Source organism: Stegostoma tigrinum, chromosome 8 (genome assembly GCF_030684315.1).
Source record: "Stegostoma tigrinum isolate sSteTig4 chromosome 8, sSteTig4.hap1, whole genome shotgun sequence".
In the NCBI taxonomy this organism is placed as follows: domain Eukaryota; kingdom Metazoa; phylum Chordata; class Chondrichthyes; order Orectolobiformes; family Stegostomatidae; genus Stegostoma; species Stegostoma tigrinum.
The window spans coordinates 51,707,470-51,732,849 of NC_081361.1; the positions used below are offsets into that span (position 1 = coordinate 51,707,470).

Genomic DNA, 25,380 nt, shown 5'->3' on the forward strand with positions numbered 1-25,380 from the left:
AACTTAAATTCCACCGCTATGCAACTTTTCTCCCCGACTGAAACTATTCCACACTCTAGGGAATTTTGGGGGCTCATAGTTGCTGAGAAAGCATGTGCTAGCTCTCTCTTTTATAACCATAGGATTCCTAGGATTTTGTAACTTGGTCCATTGTTAGGGGCATGAGGCTGTGATTACTAGTGAGGCAGGAAATACACGTAAGTGAATAGCCTTGGCCTTTGCAGTTGTCTTACAGTTTCAAGGTTCTTGCAGACTGTGTGGATTTAAGTGGATTCTGTAAAACAGATCAATGAACTTACATCGGCACTAAACAACCAGAAGCCATTGAAGCGCAGTGAGAGGACAGGAATGTGGTGGCAGTCAGGAATAGTGCACACCAGCGTAGAGACAGTTCTCGGCAACTGAGTACATATCTAAAATGCTGTGTTGTCTGTCTGGTGCCAGGGACATTTGCTCAGGCTAGGAAGGAATGGGAGGTGCCAATGACATAATTGGAGTACAAAAGAGGCTCTGCATTGGCAATAAGAACAGCTAGTCACTCAATTAAAAAGCAGAAGCTTAAAGGAGATAATCACAAGCAAATTGGCAAGACATCTTATGAGCGATGAACAGGCAGCTAAAGACTTGTGCAAGAAAAATGAGTTTTGATTTATTGACTACAGGGACAATATTGGGAAAATGTGATTTGGAATTAGCTTCATGTGAACTAGATCAGGATCAATATTATTATGAATCACAAAATAGCTGTAGAGAGGGTGTGAAACTAAATGGTTGGGTGTGGGGAATAGAGGAAGGAGGAGACGAAATGTACCAGCAGATGAGGCCATCGATTGAAAAGTGGTGAAAAGGCCCAGTTCAATGTTTTGTGACTGAACACATGCAGAACTTTTAAAAATGAGCAAATTGTTAATCTTAACGTTAGGTAATGAAGCTGTGGAAGTGGTTCAAGTATCAAAGTTTTATACTGGGGGATGCAGATTTTTAACAAGGTCAGATGTGATTTGAACTGGGGGCATATTCTTGTAGGTAAATCTGTGCATTCGAGAAGGAAATAGGGAGAATACAGGGTCAACTTCTTGCAATAAAGATACGGAGAGTGACGAACAAATCGCGAGATATTGAAGGATATGCAGGACTAGATAAACAGAGAATGGGGGGCTTCTGGCAGATACTGAAGTCTCAAACTAAGAGGCCGTACAGGAAACAAAGTGTGGAGCTGGATGAACACGGCAGGCCAAGCAGCATCTTAGGAGCACAAAAGCTGATGTTTCAGGCCTAGACACTTCTTCAGAAAAGAGGGATGGAGAGAGGATTCTGAAATAAATAGGGAGAGAGGAGGAGACGGACCGAAGATGGATAGAGGAGAAGATAGATGGAGAGGAGAGTATAGGTGGGGAGGTAGGGAGGGGATAGGTCAGTCCGGGGAGGACGGACAGGTCAAGAGGGCGGGATGAGGTCAGTAGGTAGGAAATGGAGGTGTGGCTTGAGGTGGGAGGAGGGGATAGGTGAGAGGAAGAACAGGTTAGTCAGGTGGGGACAAGCTGGGCTGGTTTTGGGATGTAGTGGGGGGAGGGGAGATTTTGAAGCTTGTGAAATCCACATTGATACCATTGGGCTGCAGGGTTTTCAAGCGGAATCTAAGTTGCGGTTCCTGCAGCCTTCGGGTGGCATCATTATGGCAATGCAGGAGGCCCAAGATGGACATGTCGTCTAAGGAATGAGAGGGGGAGTTGAAATGGTTTGCGATTGGGAGGTGCAATTGTTTATTGTGAACCGAGCGTAGATGTTCTGCAAAGCGGTCCCCAAGCCTAATCTTGGTTTCCCCAGTGTAGAGGAAGCCACAACGGGTACAGTGGATGCAGTATACCACATTGGCGGACGTGCAGGTGAACATCAGCTACAACATTGTGTGCAGTTCTGGAATCCACATTACAGGAGGAATGTGATCGCACTGGAGAGGCTGGTGAAGAGATTTACAAGGATGTTGCCTGGACTGGACAGTTTTAGTTCTGAAGACAAAGACCAGACAGGCTAGGGTTGTTTTCCTTTCAGCAGAGAAGATTAAGGTTAGACATGATTGATGTGTATAAAACTATCAGGGCATACATATTGTAGGCAGGAAGGAGTTTTCCCTCTTGGTGGAGGGATCCATGACTGGGAAGCATAAGTTTAAGGTAATGGGCAAACGGTTTAGAGGGGATGCAAGGAGAATATTTTTCATCCAGAGGATGGTGAAAACTTGGAAATTACTGCTGTAACGACAGTCGAGACAGCAAACATCAAGCATTTGAGAAGTATCTAGATGAGCACTTGTGATAGCAAGGCACACAAGGCTATGGAGCAAGTGCATGGGAATGGGATTCAAAAAGTGGTACAGACCTGAAAGACTAAAGTACCTTTTTCTCTGCTGCAGCCTTTATGGCTCTATCACCATCAGGACAAAGCAGCTTGTCAGATTGGCATCCCCTTCACCACGAACGCACATCAGCAATTGTGTCTACCATCTAAAAGATGCATGACAGTATCTCACCAAGGCTGCTCTGACAGCACGTTCGCCAAACCTGTGAGCTCTACCACCAAGAGTAAAGGGCAGCAGATAGACAGGAACACCATCACCTGCAAGTTGCCTCCAAGAAACTCACTATCCTGATTTGTAAATATATTATCGGTCCTTCATCATCATGTGGTTAAAATCCTGGACTCATATTCTATCAACACTCTGGGCGCCCCCACACCTCAAAGCCTGCAACTATTTGGGAAGGCAACTCACTACCACCTTTTCCAGAGCAGTTGGGATAATAAATGCTAATCTAGCTAATGATTCCCACAATTCATGAAAAAATGAAATGTAATAAAACAAAGCTTATGCAGAAAGATCCACAATCATTCAGCCCTATCCAGTACACAAACAATGCATGCTTTATCTGCAGCCAAGCACTAGCTCATAAGTTACTAGATGTATCCAGGTGTTGTTTGGATTTCTTTATTATCGGCTTGCAGGGAGTGGTCAGGACTAAATGTGCCTTATGTAGAAGACAAATTGAGCAGTAGTCAGTAGCAACATTATTTGCACAGCTTCAGGCTTGGATTGTGAGGAAAAACAGCATACTCTATTTACCTATTGCTGTTATATTGGTTTAACACTCTGTAGAGGTCTGCACAATGTTTCTGCACAGTCACAACAATAACAAGCATTTAGGTACCACCTTTAAAATAGTGCAAAGTTCCAAAGTGTTTTAGAGGGGCATTACCAACTGGCTACATTAAGAAATACCAGGACTGGTGACTGTGGGCTTTGTCAAAGTGTTTTAGAGGGGCATTACCAACTGGCTACATTAAGAAATACCAGGACTGGTGACTGTGGGCTTTGTCAAAGTGTTTTAGAGGGGCATTACCAACTGGCTACATTAAGAAATACCAGGACTGGTGACTGTGGGCTTTGTCAAAGTGTTTTAGAGGGGCATTACCAACTGGCTACATTAAGAAATACCAGGACTGGTGACTGTGGGCTTTGTCAAAGGGGTATGTTTTAAGGATCTACTTAAAGAGAGAAGAAGAAAGGCTGAGGGAGGGAATAGTTAACATAATCCAGGTACAGGCAAGTTCTGTACTGATTCAGGCAGCAGTATAGATCAGGACCTTTTTGGCAGTTTTATGTTCCTTTGGTATAAATCCGAAGATTGTTCTTTATTTTGAAACCTGTTCCTTAGCCATGCAGCTAAAATGACCGCACAGAAACAGAATTTTCAGTACTAAAGGGAGGCTCTTTCTTTGCTAGTGCTGAATGTAAGCATCGTTTCCAGGCTGGTTTTGCACACAAAAGCTGGGATTTTGTCAACACCATGTCATACCAATAGCGTAATTAATTTTCTTTTGCCTGTTTCCATGCAACTACAATTAAAATTCTAAGTAACAGCAGCTTGCATAATTTATTTGAACATAGAACATGGACATCGCAGGCAAAGTCAATATATGTTGCCTATTCACAATTGTCTTGGAGAAGGTGTTAGTGATTTGGCTTTTTGAACTGCTGCAGTGCTTGGTGTGTAGCTCTTGCCACAATGTTATCATGGAGAGAGTTCCAGGATTTTGACTTAGCAACTCTGAAAGGAGTGGTGGCACAGAATAAGACGGTGTCTGACTTGGAGAGAAACTTGTAGGTGATAGATTTCTCATGCACCTGCCAGTTTTGCCCTTTGAGGTGGTGGAGGTCTCAGGTTAAGAAAATTCTGGCTAAAAGGGCCTTTGTGAATTGCCTCGGTACACCTTGGAGATCGTACACAATACTGTCAGTGAATTGCTGATGGAGGGGATTAATATTGAAGGTTTGTGGATAGGTATCGTTCAATTGACCTTCATTTTCCTGAATAGTGTGAAGTTTCTTGAGTATTGTTGGAGCTGCACTCATTAAGGTAAATGGAGTGTATTCCATTACATCCTTAACTTGACCCTTATAGATAGTGGTAAAGCATGGAGGAGACTGAAATGAGTTATTTGAGCAGATTCCAGGCTTCTGTCGTGCTTTATAACCCCCGTATTTATGTTGCTAGTCTAGTTCAGTTTCTGGTCAATAGTAGAACTCAGGATGTTGATGGTGAGGGATTCAGCAATGGTAATGCCATTGACTATCAAGGATTAGATATGATCGCTACATTTTCACTTGTTGATGGTCATTCCCTGACACTTGCAACTTCCGAGTGTTAATATCGTCCAGGCCTTACTGTGTGTGGGAACAGGCTGCTTTCATACCTAAGAATGTTGCAAATGGTGCTGTACAATGTGTAATCCTTAGCAAACATCACCATTTCTGACCTTAAAATAACATAATAAGAACTAGGAGCAGGAGTAGGCCATCTGGCCCCTCAAGCCTGCCCCACCATTTAATAAAATTATGGCTGATGGCCCACCCACTCATCATAACCCTTAATTCCTTTATTGTTCAAAAATTTGTCTAGCCTTGCCTTAAAAACATTCAGTGAGGTAGCTTCAACTGCTTCACTGGGCAGGGAATTCCACAGATTCACAACCCTTTGGGTGAAAAGCTTCCTCCTGACCTCAGTCCTACGTCTGCTTCCCTTTAATTTGAGGCGATGCCCTCTAGTCCCAGCTTCACCTGTTAGCGAAAACAACCTCCCTGCCTCCATTTTATCTATTCCCATCATAATCTTATATGTTTCTATAAGATCTCCCCTCATTCTTCTGAATTCCAAAAAGAGTATAATCCCAGTGTACTCAGTCTCTCCTCATAATCCAACCCTCTCAACCCTAGAATCAACTGCGTGAATCTCCTCTGCACCCCCTCCAGTGCCAGTATCTCTCTTCTCAAGTAAGGAGACCAAAACTGCACACAGTACTCCCGGTGTGGCCTCACCAGGACCCCCTACAGCTGCAGCATAGCCTCCCTGTTTTTAAACTCCATCCCTCTAGAAATGTCAGACAAAATTCCATTTGCATTTTTAATAACCTGCTGAACCTGCAATCCCACCTTCAGCAACTCATGCACAAGGACACCCAAGTCCCTCTGCAAAGCAGCGTGCTGCAATTTTTTACCATTTAAAACATATCCCATTTTGCTGTAATTCCTACCAAAATGGATGGCCTCACAATTATCAACATTGTACTCCATCTGCCAGACCTTTGCCCACTCACTTAGACTATCTATATCCCTCTGCAGACTTTCAGTGCCTTCTGCACACTTTGCTCTACCACTCACCTTAGTGACATCTGCAAATTTTGACACACCATACTTGGTCCCCAACTCCAAATCATCCATGTAAATTGTAAACAATTGCGGTCCCAACACTGATCCATGAGGCACACCACTAGCCACTGGCCACCAACCATAAAAACACCCATTTATCCCTACTCTCTGCATTCTACTGGTCAACCAATTCTCTATCCATACCAATACATTACCTGTAATACCGTGCAACTTTTATGTAGCAGCCTTTGGTGTGTCATCTTGTAAAATGCCTTTTGGAAATCCAGATACACCATATCTACAGGTTCCCCATTGTCTACCATGCATGTAATGTCCTCAAAGAATTCCACCAAATTAGTTAAACATGACCTGCCCTTCATGAACCCATGCTGGGTGTTCCCAATGGGACCATTTATATCCAGATGTCTTGCTATTTCCTCCTTTATGATAGATTCAAGCATTTTCCCCACTACCGAAGTTAAACTAACTGGCCTATAGTTACCTGCTTTTTGTCTACTTCCTTTTTTAAACAGTAGCATCACATTGGCTGTGTGAAAATCTGTGGGAATCACCCCAGAGTCCAGTGAATGTTGGCAAATAATTACTAATGCATTTGCTATTTCCCCCATTACCTCTTTTCGTACCCTGGGATGCATTTCATCAGGGCCAGGAGACTTGTCTACCTTTAGCCCCATTAGCTTGCTCAGCACAGCCTCCTTAGTGTTAATGATAGTTTCTAGGTCCTCACCTGCTACAACATTCTTGCTATTAGTTTTTGGCATGTTATTTGTGTTTTCCACTGTGAAGGCCGACACAAAATAACTGGTTAATATCTCGGCTATTTCCTCATTTCCAGTTATTAAATTGGCCTTCTCATCTTCTAAAGGACCAATGTTTTCCTTTGCCACTCTTTTATGACTTAAATAGAAACTTTTGCTGCCTGTTTTTGTATTCTGAGCTAGTTTACCCTCATAATCTATCTTCCTTTTCTTTATAACTTTTTTTGTGGCTTTCTGTTGGCCTTTAAAGATTTCCCAGTCTACTAGTTTCCCACTACTTTTTGTTTTTTTGTTTGTGTTTTTTTCCTCCAATCTGGTACTTTCCTTTATTTCCTTAGACAGCCATGGCTGGGCCTCTCTTTTCCTACAGTTCTTCCTTATCACTGGAATATACTTCTGCTGAGCACTGTGAAATATTGTTTTGAAAGTCCGCCACTGTTCCTCAATTGGCCCACCATAAAGTTTTTGCTCCCATTCTGCCTTAGCTAACTCCTTCCTCATTCCTTCATAGCCTCTTTTGTTTAAGCACAGGACATAGGTACTGGATTTAACCTTCTCACGCTCCATCTGTATTTATGATGCAGGCAATGTCATTGATGAAGCAGCTGAAGAGCATTGCGCCTTCAGAATAACACTGAGCAACACATTTAATTTCATACCTGTGGGTGCTTTTATTTGGTGAAAACTGCCATCTCTGAAAATGCTGCATCCACAGGTGGTCTATTAGAGTTTCCTGGTCCAAAAGGGTGGCTCTGCATCTTGCTATAACTTTCCTGTGCATCTCCATTACCAAAAGGCTACAGTACACAAATGGGCCATAGGTATTTTTTTTTTCAAAATTAAATGCCATCATATTGGTTTTATTTTATTCACGTGCATCTTCATTGTTTACTGAGACTTGTTTAGTCAACAGCTAAATGTTCTGGTTTGCCTCATAACTGGTAATACATTGATATTTATGGGGGAGCTCGGGACATTTCTTCTATTGCGGAAGAAATGATTGTTTCATGTTTACTCTTCACTGAATGAGCATGTTGGTGTCCGGTGCTACAGTTGCCACCCTGTGGGATGTGGCAGAACCTACAGGTTCCCCTGGCTGTCCATTTTCTGCATTGTGGACAACATCTGCAATCACTTTTAGTGAGATAACAGAAATGTTGTAAGTGAACTCAAACCAAAGCCCTGAAATGGTCCCACATTTAGACAATAGGACATAGAATTTTAAGCCTGTAATTCCTTTTCACTTTGACTGATCCCACCATCCATCTCAATAAACCCAGGATGCCAGACCTTTCCCACTTCACCAGTCCATGGTTCTGACCTTATCCTCTGTCATGCCACGGATTCGTCTTCCAAAACCCTATGCTCCGAACCCCTCAACAACTTCCTCAGTGCTGTCTCACTCTTTCCAGTCCCATTGTTCCATGTAACAGTCTGTCCTCCTCCTCCCCTCCCTTGTGATGTTGAGTTTACGAGGAAAATTGCTTATCTTACAGACTACTGCACAAAGCCAGTTGTTGTATATACAGTCAAGAACTGAGTGCCATGAGTCTCTTGAATGCATCCAACTTTATCTTGAAGGTAGGCTTTCATTGAAATCTGTTTAACATTGAGTATGTAGGCCACCCAAGTGTGTAATCAGTATGAACTTGCCACAACTAATATGATATTTGACATATCACCAACATGCTGCTGACTTTATTGTTCCATCCATATTTCATTGTTGGGAAATAGAAACAGTGTCACTGCATCTTAGCTGATGATTGAGAAATGGAAGCTTCACATCCTGCCGAATTCATTCATTGCACACACTGTTTCTTTCCCTTATAGGCTTGATAGAATCCCTGGTAAAGAGTCAGATTTTTGCGGTTCTGATCAGCCCACAACAGAGCTGAGCCAGTAAAAGAAGTGGCCATGCTATTGCACAGCAGGAGGCCTCACCTCCTTTTTGGAAGAAAAGTTGACTTCTCCTTTCTTCTGGATGCTGCCTGGCTTGCTGTATTCTTCCAGCCTCCTGTTTGTCCATCGTGGAATCCAAAATCTGCAGGGTTTTTTTTTAGCTCTCACCTCCTTTCCTACTTTCCCTAGCATTTCCCAGTCTGGGAACTGGGCTGCAGCAATTATGAGGCCAGTTAAACTTATTTTGGAGTGGTTAAACACTTAACAGCTGTTTGCCAAACCAGCTACATGGCAATGAGAACCATGCTGAGTAAAATGTTTTTCAGAATTTGAAGGGTTTACTGCTTACAAAGTTAAACTTGCAGCAGCCACATCGCAGATCAAGGAAGTCAATTCTCACAATTCGATCAGTTCAGATAGACATAAACCTCTTGTTATTGAATAAGCATTGGAGCAGAAGGCAAGGCAGTTTCAAATCCACCTAAGCAACAGGAAGGCAGCAGCTGGAAATAAGCATTGCACCCTCAGAAATGAAAGCTATAGGAGATGAGAAGCAGAAATTGGTACAGGTTGGCAGAACAATGAGCATCAGAGGCTAGAGGAGAGGGACAAGGGCATGGAATAGAAACAGATACTGCAGACTATAAGACCTAAATGGCAGAAAAGCCAGGAAGTACAACCAGTGCCATGGGAGGCTGCGCCTGTCTGGTACTTTTTTTTAAAACACTGTTTTTTCCCTCTGGTTAATAATGTGCATCTCGATGGCATCTCATGGGGGTTACACACAGGTGGCAGGCAACCATTCACCAAGGCCAGACATCACAAACTCACAACTGATGGGGCATCACAGGGTCAGAAAATAGTGGATCTGGAACCTATTGTGATCCGATGATGCCATGCAATACTTTACAAGTGTCATGTTCATTGGGGCGGTCAGCTGCTAGCACTCTTCACGACTTGTTCCCCCTGAGAATTGTGTGGGCCTTCAGATTCCCTCACTGAAGGGGTCAGCTCAGAGGAGGAGCAGCAGGTAAGCGAGGAGGAGAAATTGAAGACAGAATGGGATAGCATTGGTCACAGAGGTGTCCCACTGCAAGACGAGGTGGCCTCTTCCCACCACCTTCCAGGAAGTGCTCCTCTTCATTGATGCCATGCTTTGGTTCCTCTGTGCCATAGTGACACAAACCCTATTACTCATGTCAGCCAGCAGCCTCACTGGGTGTCTGAAATTTTCCTTACATTATATTTAATCCATCTGTTCATGTTCTGACATGCCTCTGTGGTAGGTGAAACTTGAACACAGATCTTTTGTCCAAGAGTTTCAAGGGAAAAGTCCAGTTTATTGTATTTGGTAATGTTCAGGAAAAGAGAAAAAATCCAGAGCATTCATTCCATTACAGTTATTCACAGCTAAAGGACAAATCATGAATGAGTTCATGCAGCACTGCATTAAAAGGGAGATCATTCAATTCAAAAGATGAAGGAATAGTTGATTATTCGTGCACAGGGAACAAGAATGCACCACAAAAACAAAAATAGAAATTGCTGGAAGGGCTCAGCAGATCTGGCAGCGTCTGTAGAGAGGAATCAGAGTTAATGTTCCGAGTCCGGATACCCTTCTTCAGAACTGCTCTGAACGTAGATGCCAAGATGCAAGAATTGCCAAGAGTAGCCTTTAACATAATTTGAACATCAATCTACAAGCAAAGAAGAGCAGGTCTGTCAACTAAATTGAAATTCCATAGACTAAGAGGTCTTGCCCACTCTGCTGTATAGATGCAGCACAGACTGTGGAATGTGTACCAGCATCATGCCAAAAACCTCAATGATTTTCACTTCAACTATCTTTCAAAATATCGAATGGCAGGACAAAATACCAGACATTGGCGTGCTCACTTGAGTTGGCATGCCAAGCATGATAGCATATTGAGACAGTCACAATTGAACTAGCTGGTTATATAGCCAGAAAGCTGGACACACTTATCAAAGCAATTACTTTCTATGGGGAAGGTTGAATCTGGGGTGCCCTCTCATGGTGGTCAAAGGAAGCTCTGTAAGCATACTCTGAAGGCTTTTCTTAAGAGGCAAGATATTGAGCCCAAGTTATGGGAGGAGCTCACCTGGGATCACAGCATTTGCTGTAAGAAAATAAAGGGTGTGGCCTCCTTGAAAAATAAACACATTAAGTGGCAGAGAGAAAACACAAGGAGAAAGCCAGAGATAATGGGAACTGCAGATGCTGGAGAATCCAAGACAACAAAATGTGAGGCTGGATGAACACAGCAGGCCAAGCAGCATCCCAGGAGCACAAAAGTTGACGTTTCGGGCCTAGACTCTGGGTCTAGGCCCGAAACATCAGCTTTTGTGCTCCTGGGATGCTGCTTGGCCTGCTGTGTTCATCCAGCCTCACGTTCTGTTGACAAGGAGAAAGCCAGTAGCTGGTCTAAATCTTAATTGTCTGCAGTATCCTCTCCTATTTGCAAGCCTTAAGGATGCAATTCAGCCTAAGCAATCATTCATGCTCCCATTGGAGTGTTACTGAATGTTCGATGTTGAACATGGTCGTTTTCATTTCAAAGGTCAAACAACATCATGAGAATTCAGCACTGGTCCCTGTTCTTATGCTGTCATTAAGGAAAAGAAAACATTATTACTAGGAATAGAGCCACTTCCGCAAGAAGGGGGAAAGTACTTTACTTATACTTCATATTTTGCTGTTTCAATCAATCAATCAGTTCTATGAGAACATTTTTCCACTATACAACACACTCACCGTTTTACTAACATCGGCATTGTTGGAGTTGTCCATTGAAGAAGAGAATTATTAGTTGAGGCTGCAGTTTCCATAGCCAGAATCATAGCCTTCATGTTCATGGTAACCAAATAAGATAAAAGTGCCTCATAGAAAGCTTAGTGGGAAAGAGAAAATTTATTATTTAGCAAAGTATAGAAGAGAAGGTCAGATCCTATCATAATCAAAGATTTTTTTTAAGTAATTGCCATTACATATTATGCATTTGGGTATACTGAAATTATAAATGCACTAAAAAAGTAATGTTCAAGAATTTAGCTGAATGCTTTTAGACAAATGGTTGTGGATAGTAGAGAGAAGACCCCATCCCTTCAGCAGGGGAATTGAGGACAAATAATAGAAACACCAGGGACCGAATAACACGCAACAAAGGGTGTAAAAAGATAACTTCATGAAAGGGCTCTGGAAAACAAATAGCATTTGCAAAGCATTACATAGCCATTATAACCTCAGGGGGAAAAAAATAATCACAGCTTCACAGGCTAATAAACATCCTGAAGTGGTTGAAAATAACACTCCCCTACCATCCAGCAAGTAAATGCAAGGCAGCCCATTTTGAATTGCAATGTCCTGGGCTCTCAGCTGCTTCTTCACGGTGATTGGGTAGGCTGTCCCTCCTTTGACTGTTGCATCATTAGCAATGAATACACACCAGACACCACTGATTTTAGCTACTCCTAGACAGATAGTGTAAAGATAACAAAGAACATAGAATTAGATGATGACATTCAATCACAATCATTATTGCAAATTTCAAAATTAAGCTGGTAGATAATTTAAAATAACAAGATTCTAGGTTAACCTAAGAGAAAATAAACCAAGAACAAAGTACTGGGTTTGTGATTCAGTGAGACAAATACAAATGCATGCTCTAAGGTTTTGGAGTAGATCTGTAGCTTGGGTTGTTGGTGTTGTGGTTGGTTAGCTCGACAAGCCGGTTTGTTGTTCCGCAGACATTTCATTACCGTGCTTGGTAACATCCTCAGTGCAGCATCTGATGGAGCGTCAGTGTGTTTTCCCGCCTGGCTTTTAAACTCTGGGGTCCATTGCCATGGATTGCCTCACTTCCGGGTTTCCTCCATGGTGGAATGTATATGGGATCAAGTTCAATGTGTTTATTAATAGCCTGCTTCGTGGAGTGCCATTCTTCCAGGAATTCTCGTGCTTCATCAGAGGCTGCATTGAGGATGTTACCAAGCACGGTAACGAAACATCTGTGGAACAACAAATCAGCTTGGTGAGCCAACAAACCTCAATGCAAGCTCGTGAACAAGAATAAAGGTTGTACCATAATTTCTCCTCTAATAGTCTGCTGCTGCCTATTATCCAGGTGCACATGGTGTTAAATAGTCCCATAAATGAGCTAACAATTGCACTTGAGTTGAATTAGTCACTTCAGATCAGAAAGCCATTTTCAGCTGCTTCAAAGGAACTTCCCTCCATCATAAGGACAGAAGTGGGGATATTTGCTGATGATTGCACAATGTTCAACACTATTTGGAACTCCTCAGACGCTGAAGCAGTCCATGTTCAAATGCAACAGAATCTGTGTAACATCCAGGCTTGTGGCAAGTAACATTCATGTCACACAAATGCCAGGCAATGACCATCACCAATAAGTGACAATCTGACTACTATTCCTTGACATTCAATGTTGCTCCATCACTGAATCGTTCACTATCAATATCGTTGAGTCTACCATTGACCAGAAATTCGACTGGGCTCACCACATAAACGTGGTGGCTATAACTGCAGGTCAGAGGCTAGAAATACCGTGGCGGGCAACTCACCTCCTGACTCCCCAAAGCCTAGCTAAGATCTACAAGACAAACATCAGGAATGTGATGGCATAGTCCCCACTTGCCTCAATGAGTGCAGCTCCAATGACACTCAAGAAGCTGGACAATATCCAGGACAAAGCAGAAGGAAAAGGGCAGCAGATGCATGAAAACATCATCTGCAAGTTCCCCTCCAAGGCATTCGCCATCCTGATTTGGAAATATTCTGCCATTCTTCACTGTTGCTGGGTCAAAATCCTGGAAGTCCCTCGCTAAGTGCATTGAGAGTCATCCTACAGCGCATGGTCTGCAGTAGTTCAAGAAGGCAGTTCACCACCATCTTCTCAAGGGGTACTAGGGACAACCAATAAATGCCGGCTCAGCCAGCAATGCCCACATTGCACATCCCACAAATGAATAAATTTATCTTCATACACTCCAGATGTTGGAATTTCACAAGTGATTGAGAGATTCCTTCTCTCTGGTGCATACTTAATCAGGTATTGTCCACAGATTCAACATCTACAGTTCATATATGTACATTTCAAATATCACATGGAACAATGCTGTAACAGGTTCTGTATTTACTTTCTAAAATAAAGTTTCCAAATTTGTAATTCCTTCATGCCTGTACTTGGCATGACAGACACAATTTAAAGCTGACCTCTCTAATAAAAGAGATAACGAGGTGTAGAGCTGGATGAACACATCATAGGGTCTAGGACCGAAACGTCAGCTTTCCTGCTTCTCTGATGCTGCTTGGCCTGCTGTGCTCATCCAGCTCTATACCTTGTTATGTCAGATTCTCCAGCATCTGCAGTTCCTACTATCTCTCTAATAAAAGATTTGGTTACCTGTCCTATTGGCTCCCTCTTTGAAATGGTGTCAAATTTTGTCTAACTACACTCCTACGAGGGGTCTTAAAATATTTCACTTCAATAAAAGCAGAACATAGACGCAAATTTGCATTGTAATAGATTATGATAATCAAGGGTTATGGGGAAATGGTAGGATAATGGAGTTGAAGAGTGTCAGTTCAGCCATGATCACATTGAATGGCAGAACAGGCAAGTTGCCTACGTGTATGCTATGTTTATTGGTTTTATAAAATGTATATTTAAGGCCTTCAACATTTCTCCAGTTTGGTTTTTATTATGGTCTTCAGTGGGGTCCTGGAGCAAAACACAATTTGTAACATTATTTTTCCAGCATTGATAACAGGATTGCTGCTTTTATTTGTGCTGAGTTTTTACTTCATAATTTTGTCACAGACTTGAAAATTTCTAATTCTGTCTTATGGTGCAATCCACTTTCAGAACAGCAGGGACTGGAACATTCAAAACCATTTCTGCTCACTCAGTAATTCAAAGTTGCAGTCTATTGTTCTAATTCTTATTTAATGTTTAAGGGGAGCTGGCTCTCATACAGCTCTGAAAGTTCACGGGTAATTTCACCTGCACAATTCTGAAATCATGTTTCATGTAGTTAATTTAATGGCTACTGCTTAAAGTGAAAGAAGTTGCATCAGAGGTCACTTAACTGTGTCAATCAGAGTATGCATTGTCCAAATGCATTTCTCCAAAGAAATACATTTTTCACTACTTCCAACATCCAGCAAGCTATTCCAGTCTTGGAGGCCAAAATACACTAATTCTGGATTCTCTCCAATTGACGACTGTATAAATACACCAACCAGCAGACTATGATCAGGAAATAGAGCCCCTAATTGATTTTACACCCATATTCGCAGGGGTGAGGCCAGTCATAAATAGTAGTAGTAAATAATGAGCTGAGTATAAATATTAACATAAATCCACAACTTGGACTTGTTTAATTAATAATGCTCAGCTCTGCACTGGGCAACTCATTTACCCAATGCAAGTATTCCTTTATCCTTTAACTACTGATAATTAACTGTCCATCTAACTCATGGATGTAAAAGATCCCTTTGGCAATATTTCGACAAAGTGCATGGGAATCCTCCTGATGCCCTGGCTAACATTTATCCCTTGATCACCATCGTTAACACATCAACTTATCATTATCCCAGTATTCAGAACGGACCATGCTGTGCACAAATTGGCTGTCATGTTCCCTACATCAAAACAGTAACTACACTTAGAAGTATGTAATTGAAGTGTCTTGTGGTATGTTTATGTGTTGAATCATGCTCACTAAATATAAGCTCTTTCTTTACAGCAATTCAGTGCAATCATTGAACCAATATTGTAATTGTGTCAAGATGCTCAGTACCAGCAGTGTGTACTGACTCCAAGGTGCATTGCAGAAATTCACCAAGGATCCTTAGACAGCACCTTCCAAACCAATGATCATTTCCACCTAGAAAGACAAAGACAAGGACGCAGATACCTGAAAACACCGCCACCTCCAAGTTTCCCGCCAAGACTTCAACATCCTGACTTGAAATATATCACCGTTACTTCACTGTTGCTGTATCAAAACCCTGGAATTCCCTTCCTAAGGGCATTATGAATCTACCTACAGCATGTGGACTGCAGCAGTTCAAGGAGGCAGCTCATCACCACCTTCACAAGGACAACTAGGGACAGCAATAAATGCTCGCCCAGCCAGTGACCCCTTATCCCATGGGTAAATTTTTAAGAATTCTTCAGCCCTAGAGCTGAAATGTTAAACATAGTTAGTTGAGTTACTGATTTTTTTAAAAAAAGATACTTCCATTTGTGTCACTATTTCACAAATCCCAGACTTCCCTTATGTTTGGCTAGAGAGAAACCTTTTCCTCTGAAATACGATTGAAATACATTTTGTAACCAGTTGGTGGCATTCAAGCACAACATTTAATGTTTCCGATATTAGTCTAAAAAAATGAATAAGATGATTTTCTTCTTTTTCTCTTCGGATTTCCAAACAGCCATAGCAAGTTTAGTTGAGTCAGTTTTATTCAGGTTTAAGTGCCAAGTTTTAGGTTAATGTCATTACTAAGCCTGTTGCTTTCAGCTGTACAAACTTAGCAAGACTTTTCTTTGCCCTCTCATTCTTATCTGCACAGAAGCACCTGATTGTCAGTTAGTGCTTTTTCTCCCTGGTTTTCAAAGAGCCAATACATAGACATTATAGGAACTACAGCACTTAAGTTGATCATTCAGTTGGCCAGTCCCATACTTTAAAAAATACTTTGCACCAACTCTTATATCCCTAGCTCTCTTACCATATTACACATCCCATTTCTACCCATGTTAAAGTCAAACTCAATGTTTTAGGCCAAAGTCATGGGATTGTCTTTTATACAGGTCACATTACCAACTCAGTAAGTATTTAACCATCCACATGCAGTGACTGAGTGAAAGACACAGATAAACACATTGCCTGGTTAAAAGCTGTTTCTTAAAGACAAAAGAGGGTTAGATGGCTCGTGACATGGTTAAATCTCTCCAAATGACCAGTTTTCCAAACATGGTCTTAGCTAGCGGATGTGAGGTTCATGGTTTACATCATTAGATTATGATTGATTGAACTCCTTTCTCAGCCAGATTCATTGTCTGAGGTGGTCATGTCTAATTATTGGTCCCCATGCTGATTAGTAGCCAGATGATTGCCTGAAAGCTTTGTGAATTGGTTCGGAAATGGTCTGGTTACACACCTTCATTTTCTTGTTTTGATATAGATTTATAGACGGGCTAACTCTGGTTGACAAGCTTTGGAATGTGTGAGGAACAGTCATTCTGTTTCATGTCACTGGAATGCTGTCTCTGACTTTTATCTCAGTGATTTTCAGCCAGTTGAAACATGAAGTCATCTGATATAAAACATGGCTTCATAACAATTGATTTATCAATATGAAGTTTCATTAATATTTGTACACTTACAATACACTTGAATCATTAACATCTCCAAGAAGACATTTTATTCTGAAATTTTTGCTATTTGACCTCTGAAAAAATGTGGTCGACTTTTACATTCAGTGCCTGAAAAACTGTATACTTTATATCAAAAATCATGGAACTGACCTTTACAAGAGATAGACTTGTATATGAGTATATATAATATATATAATATATCCTGTTTCCTTTTGAATTAGAAGCAGCTGTAACCATTTTATAAACGGGGCTTTTTAAAGCCTTTTCCACCATTCAATATGATTATTCTTGATCTAGTTCTCGTCTCCACTTCACATTCTTGTCTGATCTCCAGAACCCTCAAGTCCCTTGTCAATTAAACATTAGCACACTAGTACCATCCGCTTCTACAATTTTCTACTTAGTTTGTAATTCACCATACCATGTACAAATTAGCTAAATCTAAATGACTAAAATCTAAATCAGTCGATTTGTTTTCCTGAGCTTGACCCGTAACTCCTCACATTAATCAGGCTGAATTTGTTTTTATTATTTGGAATGTTCAGATCCTAAAGAAGACTTTTAAATGCCTTCTTGCTGTACAAATAGTTTAAATTTCCGTTGGCTTTCATCAGAAAGAAGCAGATCATCCACAATCTCAATAAATATTCCTGTGTCCTCTAATAATTCTGTACAAATTGGCAAGTTGAGACCACTATTTTATAGAAATGGATTCAGAGAAAGCCTGTGTCCTCCCACATTGCAAAATGTTGACAAAGTGAAATATTGAGCCGTCTCCCATGTAAACTGACCATGAACTAGCTCACATACTCTATCAAGGCCTCATCTAATGGAGAGCAGATTAGACAGCCATAACACTCCTAATATATTTACCAGCTGGATATCGTTGTCACTGGTGAAAAAGAAGCATCAATTTTCTACAGGGACGGTTGAAATGATCACTTCCTGGCTGCAGGCTTCTGGCCCACTGTCTGAATTGTAAAATAGTGCAGAAGGAGATTGAAAAGTAAGAAAAAAAGACATTTAACATCAGGAAAAGGATGTATATTTCAGTATGGAGAGTGTGTGGAGAGGAGGCAGCGGGGAGGTGAAATTTCACACTAGCAGTTCACCATGGCGTTCCCAATTTTGGAATGTACCACGCTCTTTCCTACAGGAGGAAATGAGGGAAAAGCTTTCTGTCCTCTGACCTCGCTTGGGACTGACTTTGGAACAAAGTGCAAATAAATTGGGATTAATTATACCTCTTAGCCTTAGAAAGTCTGCAGTAAAATAATGATCAAAATTGAGGTCAAGGAAGGCAAGAGGGCAATATTTAACGGGGTCTATGAGATAAAGTAATGTGGCAGATGAGGGCTTTAACAAAGTGGATGCTGAAATTGAGGTTGTACACACATTAGGTTTAGTCAGCAATATTGTACCAACCGATCCAGCCACATGCCATTCAGTGGCGTATTCCAATTTTCATACATTTCCCTCTGTGATTATTTATCATTTGATAATTTTATTAAACCAGTGGTGTAGAGGAAACACATGGCATTTAAACTCAGTTTAAAGATGGCATACTCTGTTAAGTGTAATCTGAGGTAGGTGGTGTTTTTGTGGAAATCTGTAACAGAGGGACCAGGAGATTAGTAGCCTGATTGGGTGCGGTGGGGGAAAGCAGATCAGGTATTGAGTAAAGACACCTATTCATATGGACCAGACGTCTTCAAAGAAAGGATCCCAGTACAACAAAGGTCCATAATCTTTGTCCTCTGCAGTGGTAGAAGAGGCAGGTTCAGGGAAATGGTCTGTCCTGAAGAATGTGCAGGATTAAAGGTTGACATGGTCAGTGGCAGCTTCAGGTATGGATTATGGAAGATCTCACAGGGTGAGTCAAGGGATTACGTGCTCCCAACAAAGATGATGGTGGAAGGGCCTAGCATCAGAGAAGAAATGTCAGTATAGGAGTTAGGACGTTATGTTACAGTTGCATAAATGATTGGTGAGGCTGCACTTGGAGTATTGTGTACAGTTTTGGTTACCCTGTAACAGGAAAAACATAGTTAAACTGGAAAGTGTGCAAAGAAGATTTACAAGGATGTTGCCAGGACTAGTAGGGCTGAGTTATACAGAGATGTTGGCCAGGATAGGACTTTATTCCTTGAAACATAGGAGAATGATGGATGACCTTACTGAGGTGTATAAAATCATGAGGGACATAGATAGGATGAATGCATATAGTCTTTTTCCCAGGGATGGGGAACTGAAAACTGGACAGCATTGATTTAAGGTGAGGGGGAAAGATTTACAAAAGACCTAAGGGGCCACTTCTTCACTCAGCAAGTGCTGCATATATGGAACGGCCTGCCAAAGAAAGTGGTTGAGGCAAGTACAAATAACAACAGCTAAAAAACATTTGGATTGGTACATGGATGGGAAGTGTTTAGGGGGATATGGACCAAATGTGAGCAATTGGACCTACCTGAGAGGGCACCATAGTCAGCACAGATCAGTTTGGGCCAATGGGCCTGTTTCCATGATGTATTACCCTCTGACTCTATGTTCCAGAAACTGCAGAGAAGAAAAAGACCACTGCACCATGGTATGATAAGCAATTGAAATAGGGAGAGGAAATAAGTTAGTAGTGGCAGGGGACAGCATATTTATAGGGATTGACACTGTTCTCTGCAGCTGTGAGCACAAGTTCCAAGGATAGAAGGGAGCCGTTCTGGTGGGACCGACTTCACTTGAGGTATGTTAGCTCTAGTGTCCAGATTAATCTAAAGGCTAATGCTGTAGAAGAGGCTTTGGTCTAGTTTGGGGAGTGGGTTTGTCTGGAGAGAGGATCCATAAATTTAAAAAGCAAAAAGATGTACTGCAGGTCTGTTACTTAGGTAATGATACACAGAGTGGGACAAAATGGGCAAGCATGTACAAACCCAAAACAAGCTGCAGCAAAGAGGGTTAAATTGGAAAAAATGGTAAAGAGGTGAAGTTAATGCATGTTTACTTAAGTTTACTTAAATGCATGTTGTATTTGGAACCAAACTAACAAATTAATACCACAAATAAAGGCTCATTACAGTGTCATGGTTAGAAGCTGGATACCAAATATTCAAGAGTTTATGAGTTTTCAAAAAGACAGGAAAGAAGGAAAGGGCAATGAGGTTAGGAAGGAATGGAATAAATATGACAGCAAGAAATCACAGAATTATAAAATCATACAGTACAGAAGAGGTCCTTTAGCCCCATTGAGACTGTATCGCTAAAAAGACATTACCCACTAGTTCCACTTTCCTGTTCTAGGCCCATAGTCTTGAATGTCACGAATGATTTTGGATTGGAAGATGTAGAATCCATATGAGTGAGGTTATACATAACAAAGGGAAGAAGACAGAGATAGCAAGGTGTGGAGCTGGATGAACACAGCAGGCCAAGCAGCGTCAGAGGAGCAGGAAAGCTGACATTTCAGGCCTAGACCCTTCATCAGAGTTGCTATCACACCTTGTTATCTCAGATTCTCCTGCATCTGCACTTCCAATTATCTCTGATACAAAGGGAAGAAGACAGTTGTTTGAATAATTTATTGGCCTTCTACCAGGATCTAAACAATAGGAGAGAGAAGAAATCAGGAGATAATGAGGACGTATGAAAAAGCCAGTATATTAATCATGGGTGTCTTTAATCTTCATTCAGACTGGGAAAATCAAATTGGCAGAGGGAGCCATGAGGAAAAAACTTCAAAAGGAGTATTCAAGATAGTTTCTAAGAACAATACATTTTAGATCCAACCAGGGATAAGGGTATTTTGGTAATGTGTAATCTGTTTCCTAGCACTTTAAAAGCACCAATTATGATTTTAAAAAGATCAAGCTTAGTATTGAGAATGGAAACAAGTCTGTGCAGGGGATAAGGTAAATGAAAATCAAAAATTTTCCAAACATTCCACCCTGAATTCCACCAGGTGATAGAATGCATTACCATCAACAACTTAAATCCATTTAACTACGATGATTTCAGCAAGGGGTCATGTCTGAGCATTGAATCCACAGTGATTGATAACATAGAAAGTAGGAGCAGGAGTAAGCTATTCAGTCCCATAGTCAGCTCTGCCAGTCAATATTATCGTGGCTGATCATCCAACTCAGTACCCTGCGATCACTTTCTCTCCATACCCTTTGATCACTTTGGCCCTAAGAACTATATCTAAATCCTCCTTGAGAACATTCAATATTTTGGCCATAAGACCACAAGGCCATAAGACATAGGAGTGGAAGTAAGGCCTTTCAGCCCTTCGATCCACTCTGCCATTTAATCATGGCTAATGGGCATTTCAACTCCACTTCCCTGCACTCTCCCCGTAGCCTTTGATTCCTTGAGATCAAGAATTTATCAATCTTCGCCTTGAAGACATTTAATGCCCCAGCCTCCACTGCGCTCTGTGACAATGAATTCCACAGGCCCACCACTCTCTGGCTGAAGAAATGTCTCCTCATTTCCGTTTTAAATTTACCCCCTCTAATTCTAAGGCTGTGCCCACAGGTCCTAGTCTCCCTGCCTAACGGAAACAACTTCCCAGCGTCCATCCCTTCTAAGCCATACATTATCGTGTAAGTTTCTATTAAATCTCCCCTCAACCTTCTAAACTCTAATGAATACAATCCCAGGATTCTCGGCCATTCATCGTACGTTAAACCTAGCATTCCAGGGATCATCCGTGTGAATCTCCGCTGGACACGCTCCAGTGCCAGTATGTCCATCCTGACGTGTGGGGCCCAAAATTGGACACAGTATTCTAAATGGGGCTTAACTAGAGCTTTATAAAGTCTCAGAAGCACATCGCTGCTTTTATATTCCAACCCTCTTGAGATAAACGACAACATTACATTCGCTTTCTTAATCACGGACTCTACCTGCAAGTTAACCTTTAGAGAATCCAGGACCAACACTCCCAGATCCCTTTGTACTTCTGCTTTATGAATTTTCTCACCATTTAGAAAATAGTCCATGCCTGTATTCTTTTTTCCAAACTGTAAGACCTCGCATTTGCTCACATTGGCCTCAGATGTTTTCTGTGTCAGAGAATTCCACAGGGACATCACTCTGAGATTTTCATTTTCGCTGTCTCAGTTTTGTAAAGCCAGGAATGAGATGGACAGATATTGTGTGAACAAGGTGTTGGTAATTAGCCTCTGACAAATCACTAGCAAACACCCCAATGAGATTTAGAAAGCCATCCCAACTCTCTGATCCTCACACAGAAATACTGCCAACAAACCTTCCCAAAATGGGCTAATTTGATTTATACATTATTGGCATTTAAAAATATCAACACGTTTGCTGGATTAGGGGAGAGGAAATACAACAGTGAAATGATAAGAGAAATTGTCACCTTCCTGGAATGTTCCAATTGAAGGAACTTATCTAATCTAGAATGTTAGTTTGTCCTAGAAAATTATTTTCTATGAGTTAGGTCTTGGATATTTCTCTTGTGAAGCAAGATAGATTGCTTCAGATAGTCACATCTTGGAATCTGAGTCAGAAAACTGTAGTTTCAAGCACTAATCCAGAATTTGACCCTTCAATTTGTTACTGTGGAAAAGCTGCATTGGTGGAAGTGTCATTTTCATGTGAAAATGTTAAACATAGGCATGTCTAATCATGAGAGTATAAAAGATTTGAAGAAGAGCAATATTTTGTTCAAACATCACTGAAATCAAGGTAATTGGTCTTTCATTAATTTCCTGTTTGGGATGGAGAAAGGAAATGTGGCAAAAAGAGCAAAAGACTGAGACACAAAGAGCAAGGAACAGAGGAACTGGCAGAGACCGAGTGCGAGCGAGCGACAGAGGGAGCAAGGGCAAATGAGAGATTAAGAGGAAGAGGAGAAGGTGAGAGATTGAGCAAAGGAGTGAAGGGGAAGTAGTACAGAAATAAAATACAAAGCAGGGGAAAGACAATGGAAGGGAACACACGGTTATAAATGAGACACATTGAAGAGAGAAACATAGCAGAGAGATTGTAGTCATTTTCACTTTAGTTGCAATTGAGAAAATGATGGTAGAGGATTGGCTGCCTATAACACTCTTAACCAGTTATTATGAGTCTAAAACTACCATCAGAAGGAAACTGAAAATGAGATCAAGAGAAAGAATCAGATTAGTAAACAAACGTCTCAGTGAGTTGGCCCTTGCTCGATGTATTAATTAATTCCTGGTACTCACCGAGTATAAATTTCCTCCCTGATTTGCAGCAAAAACTGCTGTTTGTGATGAGCAAAGTAAATAGGATGCAATGATATTTTAATAACTTTAAAGCATACAACTTTCCTCAAAAGTTGACAGCTTCATGACTTTCCTTGAAACTCTGAGACCATTGAACAAGTCTTCAGCTTAAGGTTGAGCCATTTACAAATGTCAGTTTTATAACCTTGTGAGGTATTCTTATCTGATAGATACCAGTCCTTCAATGTAATACTATCAGGGTTACATCTACTTTGCCTCAAGCACTGATTAAACCCTGCCATTTAAATATTGCATTACACACAGGATAAAGTGCTTTTAATCTTACATGACAAAAACTAACAGGCATAACCCTGAACCCTATGTGACATTAAGCACAGCCTTGATACAATATGCAGAAAGCATGGTAACTCATTTAGACAAATTAATAAACTACTTTTAAGACAACCAAATCAAACACAGGTCAGTGAGTTTCCAAAGTCTTCTGGACATAATTTTTCACGTATGTTGCTGGCATGACGAACATGCCCTTCCTTCAATGCCCATAAAATAAGTGGCCATTTCGGAGGACAGTTAGAAGGGTCTAGGCCCGAAACGTCAGCTTTTGTGCTCCTGAGATGCTGCTTGGCCCGCTGTGTTCATCCAGCTTCACACTTTGTTACCTAAGATTCACTGTATGACTGTTTGTCTGGAGTCACATGTGGAATAAACCTTACAAGGACAGCAGATTTCATTCCCTGAAGAATATTAGGGAACCAGATGGGTTTCCTTATGACAGTCGATGGTTTCATGGGCAGAATCTTCTCAGACATGGTATGATGTGGGCATTGGCACAATTCAAACTGGCACAAACTAAATTGAAGGGTCATTGGTTCAAACAAAGTTCGGAAACTCATGTGAGATTGGCAGTAAGGAACCATGAGCAAAAGTAACATTTCCAGCTGTGTTGAAGACAAGATTCTTGCTAGTGAGCTGTGAGAGACCTGTTTGCATGCATTAGCATGCATTTATATGCATTGGCATTTCATTATTAGTTAATTTCAGGTTATTTAAATTTCTCATTCTCACACAAGACAGCAACAATTAAAGTTGATGTATTAACTGGAGAATCCAGCTTGTTCTGTCCACTATCAGTCAGTTTGCCCAGTGCCTGTGTCAAATTTACCTCATCCCGCCCCCTTGACCTGTCTGTCCTCCCCGGACTGACCTGTCCTCTCCCTACCTCCCCACCCATACTCTCCTCTCCACCCATCTTCTCCTCTATCCATCTTCAGTCCGCCTCCCCCTCTCCCCCTATTTCAGAATCCTCTCCCCATCCCCCTTTTCTGATGAAGAGTCTAGGCCTGAAACATCAGCTTTTGTGCTCCCAAGATGCTGCTTGGCTTGCTGTGTTCATCTCGCTCCACACTTTGTTTCCCTCAAATTTACCTGCTGCTCCTTTGCCTGCTTATGCATTTCAATTAAGTTGTAACTTGCCAACAGCCTGGGGCCCTGTTGTGCCTGAGCTGGCTAGGTTTGTGGACTCTGACAGTGCTCTGAATATCTGTAACCTGGAGTATTTCTTTCTCCAAACCTTACAGTATTGTAGGAGAGATAATAGGAACTGCAAATGCTGGAGAATCCAAGATAATAAGGTGTGGAGCTGGATGAACACAGCAGGCCAAGCTGCATCTTAGGAGCAGGAAAGCTGATGTTTCGGGCCTAGACCCTCCCCATTTCTGATGAAGGGTCTAGGCCCAAAACGTCAGCTTTCCTGCTCCTAAGACACTGCTTGGCCTGCTGTGTTCATCCAGCTCCACACCTTGTTATAATGGGGAATAAGTGTTAGGTCTTGCCAGGAATGTTCATACCCTGAAGTTTAATGAATAACATTTTCGGTACTTAAGATTATTCTACAAATCAATTCATAAAAGGAGACATAATGGAATAGTAATCTAGAATCCAGGCTAACATTCTCGGGACAAAACAGAAGTTGCTGTAAAAGCTCAGCAGGTTTGGCAGCATTTGCGAAGTAAAATATCACAGTTAACGTTTCAGGTCTGGTGGCCCTTCCTCAAGATATTCTGACTAAGGGTCACTGGGTTTGAATTGTTAACTCTGATTTTTTTCTTCACAGATGCTGCCAGACCTGCTGAGCTTTTCCAGCAACTTCTGTTTTTCTCCCCCTGATTTACAGCATCCACAGTTCCTTTGGTTTTTATTTAACATTCTGGTGACATGGGTTAGAATGCTGCAAAGGCTATGCATAATCCATGTAGACTGGAATGGAGATGGGAGGTTGGGCTGAGATTGAATGTCAGACGTGCGTGTGTCTCTCATTCACCTATTAGTTCTGACCACATTCC

General features: G+C 41.4%; 1 long non-coding RNA gene across 1 annotated transcript in view; it reads right to left on the reverse strand.

Moving 5' to 3' along the window:
* Positions 1-25,380, reverse strand: part of LOC125456564 (uncharacterized) — a 79,426-nt gene that overhangs the window by 25,049 nt on the left and 28,997 nt on the right. Inside the window, exons 2-3 of the long non-coding RNA XR_007248469.1 lie at positions 11,716-11,868; positions 11,153-11,288 (exon numbers count right to left, since the gene is read on the reverse strand). This is a non-coding gene — a long non-coding RNA (uncharacterized LOC125456564). The remainder of the gene's footprint in view (positions 1-11,152; positions 11,289-11,715; positions 11,869-25,380) is intronic.